This window comes from Chrysochloris asiatica, unplaced genomic scaffold (genome assembly GCF_000296735.1).
Source record: "Chrysochloris asiatica unplaced genomic scaffold, ChrAsi1.0 scaffold00207, whole genome shotgun sequence".
Taxonomy (NCBI): domain Eukaryota; kingdom Metazoa; phylum Chordata; class Mammalia; order Afrosoricida; family Chrysochloridae; genus Chrysochloris; species Chrysochloris asiatica.
The window spans coordinates 3,582,554-3,596,070 of record NW_006408725.1 but is presented as its reverse complement, the minus strand read 5'-3'; the positions used below and the strand labels follow the sequence as shown (position 1 = coordinate 3,596,070).

Here is a 13,517-nt window from a genome sequence, read left to right as displayed (position 1 = left end):
TCTGTATTATTTTCATTAAGGAGAAAAAAAGTCTTCAGTCTTTTCAAGAACAGGTGTTCTTGAAATTAACTTCTGAAATCATACTTGGGGTGGGGGGAAAAATCACAGCACATTAAAAGCGATTACAAATCTGAAAAATATACTTCATCATTTGGAAAGCAAATGCTGACAATTCAAACAGAAAATACTTTTGCAAGATTAATGAATGCAGATTATTTTCTCAGAGTGCTTTCAAGCATCAGTAAACTATAATCGACTTTGAGAACACAAGGCAGGTATTTGAACAATTATTCAGACCTCACTGTTGGAAAGGGAATGCTGGGGGTGCAACAATTAAGCACACATTAGCAGTGGGAACCCTCTCAGTGTGTCCACAGGAGAAAGAACCGATGACCTGCTTTCATAAAGATTACAGTGGAGAAAACCCTAAAGGGCAGGTCTTCTCCGTCATGCATGGTGTCACTCCCAGTCAGAACCCACCTGTCAGGACCTAAAACAAGAAGCTCTTCTTGGTGCTTTGGTTAAATTAAAGACTTTTCCCCCGCAAGTTGCATTTAAGGAAATTATTTAAGGGGAAAAGTAATTCAGACTTGCTAGCATCATTCTTTCTACAATTACAAGAAAATTCCCCAACACACATTCGGCTTCATTATTGGTGTCAGATTTTTTAAGTTTTTCCAGAAAGTATGAAGAATATTTTTTCCCTTCATATAATTACTGTGGTGTTATTAAGAGCTGTCAAATTGGTTCCAACTCCTAGCGACCCTGTCTAGACTTTCCAAGGAGCGGCTGGTAGGTTTGAACTGCATACTTAGACTCAAACTGACCTTGTGGTCCAACATATTCTCCTGCAGGGCCACACCAGGATGCCATATAATTATTAGAGGTGTAATATTTTAATTTAGGCTGACCATTGAAATTTCACATTAAGCTAGTCTAACGAATAGATATAATCTTACTTGTTTTTGAAACAATTGATTATTTTCCTTTAAATTATTGATTTAATCTCTTCTAAAAGTGGCACTGTAGGATAAGCACTGGACTAGTAACCACAAAATTGACAGTTCATAACCATCAGCCACTATTGGAAACCCTATACAGGGTCCCTATGTGTCAGAACTTACTCGACAGCACTTAACAACATCAACAAAATTCTTTTATTTAACATAAGCTTTGTGGTGCTGTGGGTTAATGTGCTGGACTGAAAAGTCAGTTTGAACCACAAGGTCAGAAGTTCAAGCTTATCAGCTGTCCTCAGAAACCCTATACAGGGTCGCTATGGGTCAGAACTGACTCAATGGCATTTAATAACAACATTTTCAGATTGAGGCACCCTGGTGGCACAATGGTTAAATATTTGGCTGCTAAGAGTCCTGGTGTGGTTCTGTGGGTTAATGTGCAGGACTGCAAAGTCAGTTTGAACTGCAAGGTCAGCGGTTCAAGCTCACCAGGCACTCCTCAGAAACCTTATACAGGGTTGGTATGGGTCAGAAACGACTCAATGGCACTTAACAACAACCTAAAGTTAGCAGCTAAGTGGTTTAAAATTAGGAAAGGTGTGCACCAGGGTTGTGTTCTTTCACCGTACTTACTCTTTCTTTATGCTGAGCAAACAAATCCAAGAAACTGGTTTATATGAAGAAGAATGTGGCATCAGAATTGGAGGAAGACTCATTAACAACCTGTGATACACACATGGTACAACTTTGCTTCCTGAAAGCTAAAAGAACTTAAAATACTTACTGGTGAAGATCAAAGACCACAGCCTTCGGTATGGCTTGCATTTCAATGTAAAGAAAACATGTATCCTCTCCACTGGACCAATAAACAACATCCATATAAATGGAGAAACGATTGAGGTTGTCAAAGACTTCACTTTGCTTAGATCAACCATCAAGATTCATGGAAGCAGCAATCAAGAAAGCAAACGATCTATTGCATTAGGCAAATCTGCTGTACAAGACCTCTTCAAAGTGTTTAATAGCAAAGATAACAGTTTGAGGACTAAGATGTGCCTGATTCAAGCCATGGTTATTGAAAATAACCTCGTATGCATGTGAAATTTGGGCAAGGAATAAGGAAAATTTTATAAGAATCAATCAATTTGAAGTATGGTTTTGGCAAAGAATATTAGAAGTACCATGAACTGCCAAAAGAACAAACGAATCTGTGTTGGAACAAATACAGCCAGAATGCTCCTTGAAAGCCAGAATGGCCAGAATTCATCTCTCATACTTAGGACATATTGTCAGGAGGAACCAGTCCCTGGAGAAGGATATCATGTTTGGTAAACTGAAGGGTCAGAGAAAAAGAGGGAGATTCCCAAATAGATGGGTTCAGATAGTAGCAGCAGCAAGAGTGGGCTCAAACATAGCAACGATTGTGAGGTTGGCACAGGACTGGGAAATGTTTCATTCTGTTATGCATAGGGTCACTATGAGACTCGGTGGCACCTAACAACAACAACAATAACCTCAAAGTCAGTGGTTCAAACTCAGCAACATCTCCTTGGGTAAAAGATGTGGCAGTCTGCTTTTGTAAAGATTACAGAAACCCAATGGGACAGTTCTACTCTGTCTATAGAGTTGCTATAAGTCCCAATAAATTCTACAGCAATGCTTTTGGGTTTGAGTTTGGGTTTTCTTTTGTTTTTTTTCTTTTTGGTAGGGAGCATTTGGTATTTTCAGATTAGTTGTTGTGTTCATTTATTATTTTTTTCCTTAGCTGTAGAATTTATTTAAATCTACTTTTAGAAAAGACAAATACATCATTTTTCAACATAATCTGCATGCTTTTCAATACACTTTGTCTGTCTGTCAGCAAGCTTTTGTATTCCTTTATTTAGAACTGTTTTGGGCAGAGCTGAGAGCCACAGATGCATCCCTGTCTTTACTTTTTCATTAGAAGTGATTCTTCATCCTCAAAGGATTGCTTTCAGGGGACCAAACAGGTGGAAAAATGATGGAGCAAATCAGGACTATAGGAAGGATGCTTTAACACCTCAAAAGGAAGTTTTTGCACAGTAAAGTGTTGAAGAGCAAAGATGTCAGCTTGAGGATTAAGGTGCGCCTGACCCAAGCCATGGTATTTTCAATAACCTCATATGCATGCAAAAGCTGGACAGTGAATAAGGAAGACCATAGGAGAATTGATGCTTTTAAGTTCTGGTGTTGGAGGAAATATTGAAAGTGCCATGGGCTGCCAAAAGAACCAATAGATCCATTTTGGAAGAAGTACAGCCAGAATGCTCCTTGGAGGCCAAGATGGCCAAACTTCATCTCTCATACTTCAGATATATTGTCAGGAGGGACCAGTCGCTGGAGAAGGATATCATGTATGGTATTGTGGAGGGTCAGAAAAAAAGAGGAAGACCCCCAACGAGATGGATTAGCCAAGTGGCAGCATCGATGGACTCAAGCGTGGCAACAGTAGTGAGGTTGGCCCAGGGTTGGGCAGTGTTTAATTCTGCTGTGCATAAGGTCGCTATGGGTCGGTACCGACTCGATGGCACCTAACAACAACAACAATGTGGTCAGAGGTGTGAGGTCATGCATTGTCATGCCATTGGATAGCAGTCCTGTGCATGTAAACCAAAGTTTAGGCTTCAGCTCTTCAGTGAGCTTCTAATTGTAAGGCGCACTGTTGATTGTTGACACTTTTTTCTGACTTGGTTCTAATACTAACCCTTCAGAATCCCAGAAAACTGTAGGAATCAATTTTCCAGCTGATGGTTGACGTTTGAACTATTCCTTGGTCAGTGATTGAGGATGTGTCCATTCCATACTCTGCCATTTACTCTCAGGCTCATAGTGATGAATCCATGTCTCATCATCAGCATTTTTTTTTTCCCTTTGTTTTTTAAAATTTTTATTGTGAATTGAATGATAGTTTACATAGGAGAACATCGGTTTTACACTCACCCTATCGTATTTTGTTTCATTGCAATGATTACAATCCCTTCCATGCATCATCATTCTATAGTATTTGCTTCTATTCCCTCTAGGTTTGTTTGTTTGTTTGTTTGTTTTTAATGTACACAGAAACGTTTAGGAATATATAATCATTAAAGGGCACATTCTGCAGGCCTGCTTCCTGGCCACCAGCACACAGTCTTTCTCTTTCCATGAGTCTGGAGTCCTCAACTACTCTCTCTCTATGTCCTCATCTCTGCCTCCACCTCTGGTGTCACTGCTTCTCTGAATAGGTTCCCACATTCCGCTTGTGCTCTTCTCCCTTGATGGTCCTTGGGTCCTCTGTTCCTGGACTGTAAGATTAACTACTCCCCCCCGTTTGTTATAAAACTTCTACTTTACGGTTGTGACGTAATAACTCACTGATGGTGGTAACCCAGAGTTTAAAAGCCTGGTATAAAAACATGAAAGTGCCACATGAAATGAGATAATAATGTACTTCATATGTAATTGAGTGTTCTATGTCATTGTAGAACAAACTATGGTCATTGGCACGTTTAAGTCTATTGGTAATGTGGCTATCATGTAGTGCCTTACAACTGAAGGGACTTATCTTCCAGCACTTTCTAGGACACTGTTCTGTTGTGATCCTTAAGGTTTTCATTGGCTAATTTTCAGAAGTAGATCACCAGGCCTTTCTTCCTAGTTTGTCTTCGAATAGAAGTTTCACTGAAACCATCCACTGTAGGCGACCTTACTGGACTTTGAAATATCATTGCCATTGCTCACTGCATCATCCTAGTAGCACACAGGCCGTTACGGTACAACAAACTGACAAACAAGTGGTAGAGTGTTTTGTACCCCTTACCCACTGTCTCTGAGTTGATACTGACTCTTAGCTACCCGGTAAGACAGAGTAGGACTGCCCCATAGGTTTTCCAATGCTATAAATCTTTATGGGAGCAGACTGCAGTATCTTTCTCCCACAGTAAAGTGGCTGGTGAACTCATACCACCCACTGACCTTTCAGTTAGCAGCCAAACACTTTAATCACTGTACAATCAGGGCTTCTTAAATCCTGTTTTTATTGCTGTTAAGTGCTGTCAAGTTGGTTCTAACTCCTAGCAACCCTATATAGGCTTCTGAAGAGTGGCTAGTAGGGTTGAACTGCTGACCTTGCATTTAGCAATCCAGTGTTTATTCTACAGTGCTGCATCAGGACGCCAAATTTAAAATGTTGCTAAGTGCCATTGAGTCGAATCCAACTCATAGCAACCTGGTACAGAGTTTCTAGGATTGGCTGGTAGGTTTGAACCGCTGACTTCGTGGTGAGCAGTCCAGTGTTTATCCTACAGTGCCACACCAGGACTCCAAATGAACAATTGTGTGTTTTTTTGTTAAGTGCCTTCAAGTCTGTTCCGACTCATAGTGACCCTGTGTAGGGTTTCTGAGGAGTGACTGGTGGGTTTGACCACCAAGCTTGCAGTTCAAACTGAACTTGTGGTTCAGTGCTGATCCTACAGTACCATACCAGGACTCCTAAATAAATAATTGTTGTTGTTGTCAATTGCTGTCGAGTGGTTTGCAACTCAGGGTAACCCTGTATAGGCTTTTGGAGGAGCAGCTGGTGGGTTTGAACCACTGACCTTGTGGTTCACAGTCCAGTGCTTATCCTATAGTGCCATACCAGGAGTACAAATAAATAACAGTCCTTTAGAATTAAAGTTTCATTGGTATACTGAATTGTCACAATAAGAAACTCCTTGCCTTCAAGGAAAAAAGCTAAACACATGGCTTTTGATTACTTCTGATGCTTCTGGATATTTTAGCTATATTTATTTAAATAGAGCCCTCTATTTAATCATTGTAACTCGTATACTCCATCATGCAACACTTACTATACAAATGTTTTCTGAAATATAATTAGTAAAGGGAGAAATAATTTGGGTATATAATGCTAATAATTTTTCTGACATTAAGTTTAATTATTCTGCTTTTTTTTTTTTTTTTTTTTTATGTTTTACCATAAGCTAAACATTATTTTTGTATCTTCTGCAGTTAGTATGACAAAAGACTTCTGCTAATCACACATTACTTATTTGGAAAAATTTCACATTGATTGTTTTATATATAGTTATGTGATATTTAAGAAATTAAAGATTTCACTAAAATTGAATATACAAATTATTGATCTTATGAACTCATCAATTTACAAAAAATTCTCATTTCTGATTTTTAAAAATTATTTTATAAAACAATAAAAATGCTTTGTGCTCGATGGTTGTTAGGTACTGAGTCCAAAGATTATAGAACTTTATCTCTCAATTCTGGTGTTTGTTTTTTTTTTTTTAATGACTTTGTGAAAATAATTTTCTCTGTGTATCATAAGTTACTTTTCAAGTATAAAAATATTTTTAAAACGCACTTTACTTCCTAAAAGACATGTCACAGTTATGTTGGTTTTTCAAAGGATTAGTTAATGAAACTTACCATAGACTATTTTTCAAATCAAAAGAGCAATGTACTTATTTATTACAATCACTTTGATTTGAGGGTTGTTTGCCCTTTAAAAGAAATATCCCTGGAGATAGTTAAATCTTTCATCTCTTGTCTTTTGTAATTGTTTAGGCCTTAAATCACATCACCGTATCATTTTCTCTTTTTTGTTTCCTGAAGAAATAATTTACAATGAATTTCCTGTTTTCTTGTAGGTGATAGATCAGATGAAAAGGGGCTCTAAATTGTACCTGCAGAAATATAAACAGAATACACAATGTAGTCCAGACTCATGGTTGCTCTTTTCCATATTATTTTTTTATTAATCTACTCTGAAACAATTTACTTTTTCTTGCATTGAATTATTTTTCATTAGTTACAATTTCCCTTTTAATAGGATTTTTATACATTTTCATAAGAAAATCATATTGGTTAATTATGATTTTCCTTTTAACAGGATTTTTATACTGCGTTTTATAAGATAAAATCATAGATACTAACTCTGACATACTTTTTAATTTTTTTTATGATAATTTTTGCTGCATAACATCACAGATGTGAAATTTTAAGCTAGTGGCTAGCTTCCAACTTCCAGTATCTAGTAGGCAAATATAAAGCGCATTTGAATCAAACAAGACTGATTCAAAGCACTATTTAAATGGTTTTTATTGAACTGATTTTAAGCAAAATAGGAAAGGTTTTCAAGGAATGCAAGTTCATCAAATCGGAGTTATTGAACTTTTGTTCATCTCTACTGTGAAGATGACAATAAACGTTTACCAGACAGCATGAAAAATGTGGGTTAACTATGAAAAATGCCTTGATTGACGTTTACATATTGAAAAAACAAATCATTGAATATTCTATAGATAAGCCTTTAAAAAGAGGAAATGTTATCTATTTATAGGGTTTTATTTTATCCCTCTGAATCATAGAGATTGAATAGATGACTTATAAATTCTTCTCTCACTTCTTTATCATGTCTTTGATAAATAAGCACTGTCAAGTTATTTGGAAGAACAATAATAAAAGATTAATGTATAAAGTATAAATTTGTATTGTTGTTGTTGTTAATTATATTAGTGCCAGTAGTATAAATGAACAAGAAAGAGAATGTTTCAGTGCCAAGGGGCATACTTTTCACCCACTACTCATGACTCCACAGCACCTAACAATAACTCATGACTTTTCCGTCTTTGTTACTGTTTTTCCTAACATTTTAGTTTGAGTACATTCATTGAAGTAGTTAATCCCAAATCCCTGCAAGGTAAAGAAAATTTTGCTAATTTATATGACCATGAATTTTTATTTTTAATTATCCACAGAAAAAAAAAATCTATATTTTCTGTCTAAAAAGACCAAGTTCAGGAATACGACAGATGTTAAAATAGGGAAACTAAGCCAGCTTTAGAAAACCATTTAAACAATTCCATTTTTTTTTTCCCCTGAAAATCCAAGTCAGGATGCTTCTGAATCTGAATGCTTGCGTTTTTGTAACATAGCAAGGCAGTTTAATTGGAAACAGTGAAAACTGTTAAACTCATCTCTCCCATTGTACAAATAAGACTGGATGTTTGATAAAATAGATGCTGGCAGCTGGACAGGGAATCTTGGGTTTTAGACATGTGTCACTATCGTTTGGAACTTCTTGGCGCCAGGATTTCCCGAAATTTAGAACTAATGCAAAATGCATTAGGGCTCGAAGGCATTAGCTATGGAGTTGCCAATCCCAGAGCGTCAGATCTAAACCTCCCGTCCCCATTTCTGAATTGGTGTTAGAAAGTAAAGTGGAACTTGCTATTGAAGCTAATTTAAAATAATAGGAGCAAGACTAGCTTTTTTCTACCATATATACCATATATCCACACCATATTTTTGGATTTTTTTTATTATAACTCTTACTTTTCAAGACTAACAAGAACCTCATGTTAGGAGTATTTCTAAACTGCTTCCAGCTTTTACAAATCAGTTTTTGTTGCAGCAAAAATGGGCCATTTTTCTTTTATAGGAATCCAATTTTCATAAACTGGAAAAAAATGCAGAGACTGCTTAGGTTTCCTTAGGTCTTTGAAAGATATTTTTCAGGGGCCTGGAATTCTTCGTGGTTGGCACAGTGATGTCATTTACTTACTGACCATTTCACTGGGGTCAAAGATGAACTTGATGTGTGCATATTCTAAGACATGATCTTGACACATTCATTTTCTCTGTGTGTGTGCACGCACACTATAGCCTTTCATATTTTTTTAATTTCTTAGAAAACTTTAGTATTAATGGTTTTTTGTGTTAAATGTATCATATAGTACACATAAACCTTTTATCCTGGTCTCTCTCATTTACTTTTTTTTTTTTTCCAAACATTACATCACAATTAAAATGTTGCTCAGTTGCACATTTAGAAATATGCTGAATAGAACTCACAAATTATTTCCTTAAGATATTTGAAGTTATCTGTTGCCAAATTTTTAATTATGTGATTTTTTTCCCTCTAAGATTAGGACTCTATGTGTAAAAATTATACTTATTTCTTTAACTGTCATGCCACCTTACTTATAATCAGCTATTTACTCACTTTTTTTGAGAAAACCAGCCTCAATATAACATCTTCTCTGCCTAAGAGCATCATTTGAGTGGTGTGTATATATAACTGCATATTATTACAAGAACAGTATATTATTAATTTGTTTTGAGGCAGTTATTCAAAGGAGAAGTTAAATTGTTCTATATGATAAAAATCCTTTAAAATTTGCCCAAACAAAAAATTATCTTGCAAGGGAAATAACTATACCCACAGAGCCTTGCCAGTTTTAAATTGATAACCTAAACTCTTCCATGTGTTCTAATAACTGATGTTTTAATGACCTTCCTTACTGTGACAGTAGTATAGATATTATATGGAAGAATAAAAATAAGTGACAAGAACCTCCCATAACCATGTCCTTTAATGAATATTGAGACCAATTGCTCATTTCTTCACCACATTGTTGTTGTTGTTATGTGCCGTGGAGTCGGTTCCGACTCATAGCAACCCTGTACTGGGTTTCTGAGGCTGTAAATCTTTACGGGAGCAGAAAATCTCCTCTTTCTCCCTCTGAACAGTTGGTAGTTTCTAAAGTCTTGTCTTTCTCCCGCGAAACAGCTAGTAGTTTCGAACTGCTGACCATGAGATTAGCAACCTGATTTGTAACCACTATGCTACCAGAGCTCCTTTCACCATACTGTTAGGACTAGATTAATTGATAAATACTGATTTACTCTAAGGGGCTCTAGTAGCATAGTGGTTATGAGTCAGGCTGCTAACCTCAAGGTCAGCAGTTCGAAACTGTCAGCCGTTCTGCTGGAGAAAGATGAGGATTTCTGTTCCCGGAAAGATTTACAGCCTCAGAAACCCTGTTTAAGATCGCTATGAGTCAGAACCTACTCCACGGCACAATACCACCACCACTCTATTTAAGATAACCATTAATGTGAAAACTGCTTTATTTCGTGTGTTACCAATTTTTTACCAAAGATGATTATAGTCTGTTTGTTACTTGTGAATTTATTTCCTCTGACTTTTTCTTCTGGGAGAGCATGTTTCATAAAGTCTTTGTTTTTAAATCCTGACTGTAGTAATTTTTCCAGACATAGGTAATAAAGTAGCCAGATACTATTTTTCACCTATCACTTGCCAAAGATGTTTTTAATAGTAATACCCACACAAAGGAGCAAAGAAGTATTTTGATAAACCTCTTATGGGAATTTCAATTGATGAAATCTTTGTGAAAGGTATATGGTAATATAAAACAAGATCCTTAAATTGTTCACTTCCTTTAACTCAGTTACTTCACTCCTAAAAGAATTTTCCTATGATGTAATCAAAGATAAAGATTGGATAAGTAAATAATTTTGTAGGTGGAAGAAAATAGGTATACTGAGTGTACCATTGGGGTACGCATTTTTCATCACTCACTCTGTCCCACAAGATTTGTTTCAATGTGAGATTATATTTTACAGGCATTCTATTTTAAGTCAACCCATTATGTCAGGGTCACAACAGGTAAAAATGGTTACATTTAGCAGAATCCAACCTACATAAAATTCTTCCACTTTTTAAAACAATTAACCACGGAGAACTCATAATGTGCTTCCTTAATGATAGTCCTTTTTTTTTTTTTTTTAAGTTTGTATTATAAATTGAGTGATAGGTGACTTGGGAGAAGATCAGTTTTCCACTCATCTTACCATATTTCGTTTCTTTGCAGTGATTCCAACCCCCTCCATGCATCATCATTCAACAGTATTTGCTTCTATTCCCTGTATGTGTTTTTTTTAACAATTACTTTTTTATATAATTATTCACCTTTGATGTTTTGTTAGCATAAAATTGGGTAACCAATCAATATGTATAATTCTAATCATTGAAAATAGACATATTATGATAGGGATATTTGATTACTCCATTTACATTCATTTGTAGGTATCATAACAAAACAAATTGTCGATATTATATTTAAAGATGTTTTCATTTTAAGATTGTTGTTAGGTTTCATCGAGTCTGCCATAGTTTCTGACTCATAGCAACCCTATGTACAACAGAACAGAACACTTTAGCTCCTGTGTCATTGGGCTGTGTTTGAAGCCATTGCTACAGCCACTGCCAAGCCAGCTCATTGAGAGTCCTCCTCGGTTTACTCCTCTTTATCAAGGCTGATGTCCTTCTTCAGGGACTGGTCCCTCCTGACACCGTGTCCAAAGCATATGAGACAAACTTTCACTGCCCTCAGTTCTAAAGAGCATTCTGACTTTACTCCTTCCAAGGTATTTTATTCATTCTGTTGGCAGCCAATGGTATCGTCAGTATTTTTTGCCAACCCCATAATTCAAAGGCAACAATTCTTCTTTAGTTTTCCTTAGTCATTGTTCAACTTTCCCACATTTATCAAACAATAATGTCATAGCTTAGGTCAGATGCACCTTAGCTCTCAAAGTAATCATTTTTTGTTGTTGTTTAATGCCTCATAGAGGATTTTTCGCAACAAATTTGTTCAATACAATATGTCACTTGATTTCTTTTGACTGCTGCTTCCATAACTGTTCTTGGATCCAAGTAAAAGAAAATCCTTCACAGGTTCAATCTTTTTCCATTTATTATGATATTGCTTATTGGTCCATTTGTGAGGAATTTATTTTCTTTATGTTGAGATGTAATCCATACTGAAGACTGTAGTCCTGGGTCTTCATCAGTAAGTACTTCACATCCTCTTCACTTTCTTTTTCACAAGCAAGGTTGTATCATCTGGAAATCACAGGTTGTTAATAAGTCTTCCACAAATCCTGATGCTGCTTTCCTCTTAATAATCTGTTCCTCAGATTATTTGCTCAGCATACAGATTAAATGTTGTTGTTATTGTTAGGTGCCATCGAATTGGTACCGACTCATAGCGACCTTATGTACAGCAGAACAAAACACTGTAAGTAGGATGATACCACCCTGACATATACTTTCCTGATTTTAAGCCACTCAGTATCCCCTTGTTCTGTTCTAACAACTGCCTCTTGGTCTATGTACAGATTCCTCCTTAGTGCAATTAAGTGTTCTGGAATGCCATTCTTCGAAATGTTATCCATAGTTTGCTATAATCTACACAGTGGAATGCTTTTGAATAATCTGTTTCCAATATTCTTTGCTTTCAGCCAAGAACCATCTGATGTCAGTAACAATATTCTTCATTCTATGTCCTCTTCTGAATTGGTTTGAATTTCTAGCAGTTCCCTGTCGATGAAGGGCTGTAACTGTTTTTTAATTATCTTCTGCAAAATTTTACTTACATGTAATTGCTACATTCTGTTTACCATTCTTTGGAATGGGCATGATTGTGGATCTCTTCCAGTTAGTTGTTGGCCAGGTAGTTGTCCTCCCAATTTCCCAGCAAAGGCAAGTGATTGTTTGCAGCATTGAATCCATTTTTTGAAAAATCACAATTGTTAGTCTGTAAATTCCTGGTGTCTTATTTTTCACAGATGCCTTCAGTGCAGCTTGGATTCACTCCTTCCTTCATTACCATCGGTTCTTGATCATATGTACCTCCCGAAATGGTTGAGCGTTGACCAGTTCACAGTACAGTGATTCTGTGTATCCCTTTCATCTTTTGATGCTTCTTCCATCATTCAGTATTTTTCCCATAGAATCCTTGAATTTTTTTCATTAGTTCTTTCAGCTTGAGAAGTGTTGAGCGTGTCCTTCCCTTTTGGTTTTTGAAGTCTAGGTCTTTGTACATTTCATTAAACTACTTTGGCTTCTCAAGCTGTACCCTGAAATCTATTCCACTCTTTTACTTCATCATTTATTCCTTTAACTTTAGCTACTCTATATCCAAGAGCAAGATTCAGAGTCTCTTCTGACATCCACTTGGTCTTTTCTTTCTTTTCTGTCTTTTTAATGACCTTTTGCTTTATTCATTTTGATGTCTTTAATGTCATCCCACAACTCATCTGGTCTTCCATCATTAGTGTTCTCTTTTATTGAGGTGGTCTCTAAATTCAGGTGGAAAGTACTTGAGGTTGTACTTTGACTCAATGGTCTTGTTTTCATTTTTTCAGCTTCAACTTGAACTTGCACATGATAATTGATGCTCTGTTCCATAGTTGATCCTTGACTTTGTTCTGACTGATGATATTGAGCATCTCTTTCATCTCTTTCCACAGATGTAGCAGTTCGATTCCTGTCTGTTCCATCTGGTGAGGTTCATGTGTATAGTTATTATCTATGTTGTTGAAAACAAGGGTGTTTGCAAAGGAGAATTCATTGTTCTTACAAAATTCTATCACGTGATCTCCAGCATTGTTACTATAACATTATTTTCCAATTGCCAATCCTTCTTCTTTGTTTCTGACTTCCACATTCTAGTCACCAAAGTTATCAATACATCATGATTGCATGTTGGATTAATTTCAAATTATGGAATTTGGGAAATGTCTTTGATTTCTTCACCTTTAGCATTAGTGGTTGGTGCATAAACTAGAATAATAGCCTTGTTAACTGGTTTTTCTGGTATGCATGCAGATATTATCCAATATTGTATTTCAGGATAGATCTTGAAATGGTTTTTTGACAATGAATTTGATGTC

General features: G+C 36.2%; 1 protein-coding gene across 2 annotated transcripts in view; it reads left to right on the top strand.

The window, feature by feature from the left end:
- KIFAP3 (kinesin-associated protein 3) overlaps positions 1–13,517 on the top strand; it is a 239,440-nt gene that overhangs the window by 198,270 nt on the left and 27,653 nt on the right. The gene's annotated exons all lie outside the window — the stretch shown is intronic.